Raw genomic sequence first — 7,472 nt, forward strand, 5'->3', positions numbered from 1 at the left:
AATGTGCACTTCAGCACTAAAAATTCCAAACTGTACTTATTATAAAAATTTTGAGATTTTTGGCAAAAAATTGCTATTCCTTGAGCTGCCTCGCCACGTCACGGCAAATCTCATTTGAGGCAGTCCTACACTAAAATATTTTTATAAATTGTGCCATACGGCCTCACATATGAATAGTAGAACTGCTCTTAGCAGCACTCACCTGGTCTATTTCAATCCGTACCCATGACTGAGTCATGGCTGTGGGCGGGACAGGTCCAAGCAAATGCTGCATGAAGTAAATAGCCTGTGGACAAGGCCTGATGACAATGTGAACAGTCACCAACCGCCAAAATCTAGACAGATGGAATACATCCCAAATTGGGGTGCATAGCATGGTGGGGGTCAGCTACCGACCAATTCAATGAAGAAAAACAAAAAGCCAGCACTAAATGTGCACTTCAGCACTAAAAATTCCAAACTGTACTTATTATAAAAATTTTGAGATTTTTGGCAAAAAATTGCAATTTCTTGAGCTGCCTCGCCACGTCACGGCAAATCTCATTTGAGGCAGTCCTACACTAAAATATTTTTATAAAATGTGCCATACAGCCTCACATATGAATAGTAGAACTGCTCTTAGCAGCACTCACCTAGTCTATTTCAGTCCTGTACCCATGACAGAGTCATGGCTGTGGGCTGGACAGGTCCAAGCAAATGCTGCATGAAGTAAATAGCCTGTGGACAAGGCCTGATGACAATGTGAACAGTCACCAACCGCCAAAATCTAGACAGATGGAATACATCCCAAATTGGGGTGCATAGCATGGTGGGGGTCAGCCACCGACCAATTCAATGAAGAAAAACAAAAAGCCAGCACTAAATGTACACTTCAGCACTAAAAAGTCCAAACTGTACTTATTATAAAAATTTTGAGATTTTTGGGAAAAAATTGCAATTTCTTGAGCTGCCTCGCCACGTCACGGCAAATCTCATTTGAGGCAGTCCTACACTAAAATATTTTTATAAAATGTGCCATACGGCCTCACATATGAATAGTAGAACTGCTCTTAGCAGCACTCACCTGGTCTATTTCAATCCCGTACCCATGACTGAGTCATGGTTGTGGGCGGGACAGGTCCAAGCAAATGCTGCATGAAGTAAATAGCCTGTGGACAAGGCCTGATGACAATGTGAACAGTCACCAACCGCCAAAATCTAGACAGATGGAATACATCCCTAATTGGGGTGCATAGCATGGTGGGGGTCAACCACCGACCAATTCAATGAAGAAAAACAAAAAGCCAGCACTAAATGTACACTTCAGCACTAAAAACTCCAAACTGTACTTATTATAAAAATTTTGAGAATTTTTCCAAAAAATTGCAATTTCTTGAGCTGCCTCGCCACGTCACGGCAAATCTCATTTGAGGCAGTCCTACACTAAAATATTTTTATAAAATGTGCCATACGGCCTCACATATGAATAGTAGAACTGCTCTTAGCAGCACTCACCTGGTCTATTTCAATCCCGTACCCATGACTGAGTCATGGTTGTGTGCGGGACAGGTCCAAGCAAATGCTGCATGAAGTAAATAGCCTGTGGACAAGGCCTGATGACAATGTGAACAGTCACCAACCGCCAAAATCTAGACAGATGGAATACATCCCAAATTGGGGTGCATAGCATGGTGGGGGTCAGCCACCGACCAATTCAATGAAGAAAAACAAAAAGCCAGCACTAAATGTGCACTTCATGCGCCCACAGCCATGACTCAGTCATGGGTACGGGATTGAAATAGACCAGGTGAGTGCTGCTAAGAGCAGTTCTACTATTCATATGTGAGGCCGTATGGCACATTTTATAAAAATATTTTAGTGTAGGACTGCCTCAAATGAGATTTGCCGTGACGTGGCGAGGCAGCTCAAGGAATAGCAATTTTTTGCCAAAAATCTCAAAATTTTTATAATAAGTACAGTTTGGAATTTTTAGTGCTGAAGTGCACATTTAGTGCTGGCTTTTTGTTTTTCTTCATTGAATTGGTTGGTGGCTGACCCCCACCAAGCTATGCACCCCAATTTGGGATGTATTCCATCTGTCTAGATTTTGGCGGTTCGTGACTGTTCACATTGTCATCAGGCCTTGTCCACAGGCTATTTACTTCATGCAGCATTTGCTTGGACCTGTCCCGCCCACAGCCATGACTCAGTCATAGGTACGGGATTGAAATAGACCAGGTGAGTGCTGCTAAGAGCAGTTCTACTATTCATATGTGAGGCCGTATGGCACATTTTATAAAAATATTTTAGTGTAGGACTGCCTCAAATGAGATTTGCCGTGACGTGGCGAGGCAGCTAAAGGAATTGCAATTTTTTGCCAAAAATCTCAAAATTTTTATAATAAGTACAGTTTGGAATTTTTAGTGCTGAAGTGCACATTTAGTGCTGGCTTTTTGTTTTTCTTCATTGAATTGGTCGGTGGCTGACCCCCACCAAGCTATGCACCCCAATTTGGGATGTATTCCATCTGTCTAGATTTTGGCGGTTGGTGACTGTTCACATTGTCATCAGGCCTTGTCCACAGGCTATTTACTTCATGCAGCATTTGCTTGGACCTGTCCCGCCCACAGCCATGACTCAGTCATGGGTACGGGATTGAAATAGACCAGGTGAGTGCTGCTAAGAGCAGTTCTACTATTCATATGTGAGGCCGTATGGCACATTTTATAAAAATATTTTAGTGTAGGACTGCCTCAAAGGAGATTTGCCGTGACGTGGCGAGGCAGCTCAAGGAATTGCAATTTTTTGCCAAAAATCTCAAAATTTTTATAATAAGTACAGTTTGGAATTTTTAGTGCTGAAGTGCACATTTAGTGCTGGCTTTTTGTTTTTCTTCAGTGGCATTAGCAGGCCTGCTGCTGCTGATGAGCCTGCTGTCCACAGGTGTGGCCCCAATGCACACGGTCAGCGTACTCAATGGCCCCTGTGATGTTATCATGGAGTTCCTGGGCTGAGTGGGCGTGTGGACCCTGTGACGCTAACAGGGCTCCCAGTCTCCAGATCCGAGTGGCGTCTAACTCGGTTCAGGCTACTATTAGTTTCATAGCCACACAGCTCTGTATCCTCCACCTAACCTTCCAGTTGCCAACCTCTCCTTTTCCAACTGGGAGCACGGTGGACATTGACTGCTGATGGGGATATATACCTTTCTCTTTCTATTCTTATTAATTTTCGTTATATAGCGGTAACATAGTATATACCACCTTATCCAAATCTGCCAGTCCCACCGTAACAGATGGTGTTTCTTCAGCAAATGTTACTTTTGCTTAACCACCAAACCCACAGACAAAAACTTTTTTCCCCTTTCCAACACACCTGTTCCCCTTTCCACCAGCATCTGTCCTTTTTCAACTCATTTTGTATATGACCAAAAGTGCAACTCTGCAGGGACACCGTACTCAATGCCATCTCAGCACAGCAGCCAGCCCTCGGTCCCTCAGATGTGGACAAGTAAAAGACCATTTCCTCCTATCCATGACAAAGCGTTGAGATTCACTCTGTGCAGCACTGGTGTTTAGTGGAAAAGCAGATCAAAGATTGCGTACCACCTTCTGCAGATACTCCTGTATACGTGCGTCCCTTTCTATGGCAGGAATTATTTCGCCAAATTTTGTCTTGTACCGGGGATCTAACAGTGTGGCAACCCAGTAGTTAGCATTACTTCGAATTCGTACAATCCGAGGGTCATGTTGTAGGTAGTGCAGCAAGAAGGCGCTCATGTGTCTTGTGCATCCAGGAGGACCAAGTCCTTGGTGTGTTGGTGGCAGAGAGGTGAGAATCGTGCCTCCTTCCTCTGCCCTCTCCCCCCAACCTCGCACAACCGAAATGTGAGCAAGCTCTCACTCATCTGCTGAGTCTTCCATGCCCATCGCCAGTTCGTCCTCCATTTCTTCATGGGCTTCTGCACCTTCCTCAACACTTTTTGATGATACTATGCGCCCTTGTTAATCCCTCTCCCCCACCATGACTGCCGCCTAGGTGCCGCTGACTATCTGGACCTCGTAGATCTTGTTATCCCTTCCGCATATGACTCCTCCTGTACTTCCTCCCCTTCCTCTTGTCCCAACACCTGATTCCGAATAATGCTTACAGTGTGCTCCATCATGTAGATGACCAGAATTGTCATGCTGAGAATGGCATTGCAAGTGCTAACCATCTTCGTCGACATTTGTAAACTGTGTAGAAGGGTGCATAGGTCCTTGATCTGACACCACTCCAGCAGCGTGATCTGCACCACCTCTGGATCAAGTTAGGCCAGGCTATATGTCATAACGTATTGCAGCAGGGTTCGGCGGTGCTGCCACAAACGCTGTAACATGTACAGATTCAAATTCCTGCGTGTCGGCACATCGCATTTCAGGCGTTTAACCACCAGACCTAAAGACCTCCGGAGCGACGAAAGTTGTTGAGCTGCTGTGTGTGAACGATGGAAGTGAGCACATAGCGAGCGTGCCCGCTGCACAAGGCCATGTTGTCCGGGATGGTGTTTTAAAAATTGCTGGAGAATTAGATTCAACACATGAGGAACACAAGGCACGTGTGTCACATTGTCACGGCGAAGGGCCGCACCCATGTTTGCACCATTGTCACACTCGGCCTTCCATGGCTGCTGGTTGAGTGGAGACAACCATTGATGAAACCTGGTCTCCAGAGCTAACCGTCCACAACTTCTCAGCGGTGTGACTCACATTTCCCATACATTTCAAAGTAAACAATTGACCGCATGATGGCATTGAGCTCTGCTGCCAGCATAGTAAGGAGGAGGTGTGTGGTTTTCCTTGTGCGCAGTTACAAGGAAGGGTGCCCTGACCACACAGGGTTTGGGCCGAGGTGAAGGACCCACACGAGGTTGAGGAGGCAGAAGCAGTGTATTAACTTCTACATACAGAGGAAGGATTGATACAACTCGTGGGGACAGCAAGACTTGTACAGCAGACCCTTCTCCATCTCTCCCCATAGTAACCCATTGCCCAGTCAGCGACATGTAACGACCCTGTCCATGCTTACTGGGCCAAGTATCTGTGGTGAAATGCACCCTGTCACACAGTTTCTCAAAGAAGCGGTGATGTTTGGTGCGACATGCTGGTGTAGCGCGTGCACGCCTTTGTTGGAGAAGGATTGGTACCTGGGCATCGGCTCTTGGGGCACTGCGATGGGCATAAGGTCTCGAAAATCCTCGGTTAAAAAGGTTGGAAAGGAAGCATTTTGGTAGCCAACAGTTTGCAGATGCTGAAAGTCAAGCTCTAAGCCATGTCATGCCCTTCTAAAAGCATGTAAAACACAGCGAGGGGACTCCAACCACAGTCTCCCTCGTTTCCACTAATTGGGCCACACACACCCCACTTGACTGGCATCAGTTGACCCCCATTTTCAAGATGAAAAAGATGCTTTGCATGAAGCACTCTCAAAAATACGCGTGCCTTTCACCTCCCCTGGATGAGCCAGGGGAAGAAAAGTCCTCTGAGAGCCATGACTTGTTCATCTTGGTTCTTTTTTCAAAAGCAAGGGGACTCCAACCACAGTCTCCCTCGTTTCCACTAATTGGGCCACACACACCCCACTTGACTGGCATCAGTTGACCCCCATTTTCAAGATGAAAAAGATGCTTTGCATGAAGCACTCTCAAAAATACGCGTGCCTTTCACCTCCCCTGGATGAGCCAGGGGAAGAAAAGTCCTCTGAGAGCCATGACTTGTTCATCTTGGTTCTTTTTTCAAAAGCGAGGGGACTCCAACCAAAGTCTCCCTCGTTTCCACTAATTGAGCCACACACACCCCACTTGACTGGCATCAGTTGACCCCCATTTTCAAGATGAAAAAGATGCTTTGCATGAAGCACTCTCAAAAATACACGTGCCTTTCGCCTCCCCTGGCTGAGCCAGGGGAAGAAAAGTCCTCTGAGAGCCATGACTTGTTCATCTTGGTGAACGTTAGTCTGTCCACATTGTCAGTGGACAGATGCGTGTGCTTAGGTGTCAGCACACCCCCAGCAGCACTGAGGACACGTTCCGAGAAAACGCTGGCTGCGGGACACAACAAGATCCCCAAGGCATACGTGGTGAGCTCAGACAATTTATCCGGATTGGAAGCCTAAAATGAGCAGGGCTCAAGTTGCACAGTAATGGCATGGACGTTCCCTTGTATATACCCATATCTGTGTCTCCTCTTTTTCTTTGTCCAGCTCCTTTGTTTTCACATGAGTATATGTCCTTGTCACTTTCCCATGTGTTTGTGTTGTGTTGTGAGTTGTTTGTCACCTTTTGGACACCTTTGAGGGTGTTTTCTAGGTGTTTTTATGTGTTTGTGATTGCCTGCCATTGTTTCCTATGCGGTTTGAGTTCGGTTCGTCGAACGTTCGCCGAACTGAACTCGAACGAGACCTCCGTTCGACGAACCGAACTCGAGCCGAACCACGGCCGGTTCGCTCATCTCTACTAATAACATCAGGCTCAGAGCCATAGGTGACAGTCAGGTCCGTGGAAACAGATTTTAACAGCTACAGAAAAGAGCGTCTGTGTAGCTAAGGTCAGGGACTTCCTCTCTGCATTTCACCATTAGGAGGGATATAAAGTGAGGCTTCCTTTCCTCTACACAGACCCACAACCCTGCCACTGTACCCTCCAGCCCTTTGCACACTCAAACTCATTGTTACTAAGCCATTATACTAGCAAACACTGAGGAAACTTAGTGGCATCCTAAAAGTGGCTGTTGGACTTCATTATTGTCCCACTGGTGCAAATCTATTTGCAGCACCTCTGCATTCCACACTCAAACTCATTGTTACTAAGCCATTCTAATAGCAAACTATGCTGCCAGTTTAAGGGCCGTAGTTGCATTGTCAAGTATAGTTATTGTTGTTTATTCTGCTGTTAATAAAGCTGGACCACCGCTGCAATCTACACCACCTCTCAATTTTTACTACCACATTTTAGTTGCACAATCTTGTCGCAATCAAAATGAGTGGCAAAATGACAGATGCTGGTGGAAAGGGGAAGAGGTGTGTTGGAAAAGGAAAAAAAGGGTTTGTCCGTGGGGAAGTTGGCAAAGCTCCATTAACATCTGCTGAAGATAGACCATCTTCCAGCAAAAGTAAAATGTATACTACTTACTGTGGACAATCTGATGTGCTCCCTTTTTTACAGACACGAACAACTGGAACAAAGGTAGATGATGGCCAAAAAAAGAAAATGCTTGAATGGATCTCAAGTGTTCCAACAAGTGCTCTCTCCGCCACCTCAACTACCGCATCCAAGCATGCAGAGCTGTTCAGTCACACTATAGCCTGGGAATCAGAGGTGTGCTCCCAAGCTACAGTGAGTACAGACCAGGAAATGGTCTGCAGTGATGCCCAGAACCTTTGTGACTCTGATTCAGGCCGTGAGGACCAAGTTTCTGAGCATAATGTTGACCCTTTTTCAAAAACTGTAACACCTG

Source organism: Anomaloglossus baeobatrachus, chromosome 3, assembly GCF_048569485.1.
Source record: "Anomaloglossus baeobatrachus isolate aAnoBae1 chromosome 3, aAnoBae1.hap1, whole genome shotgun sequence".
Classification (NCBI taxonomy): domain Eukaryota; kingdom Metazoa; phylum Chordata; class Amphibia; order Anura; family Aromobatidae; genus Anomaloglossus; species Anomaloglossus baeobatrachus.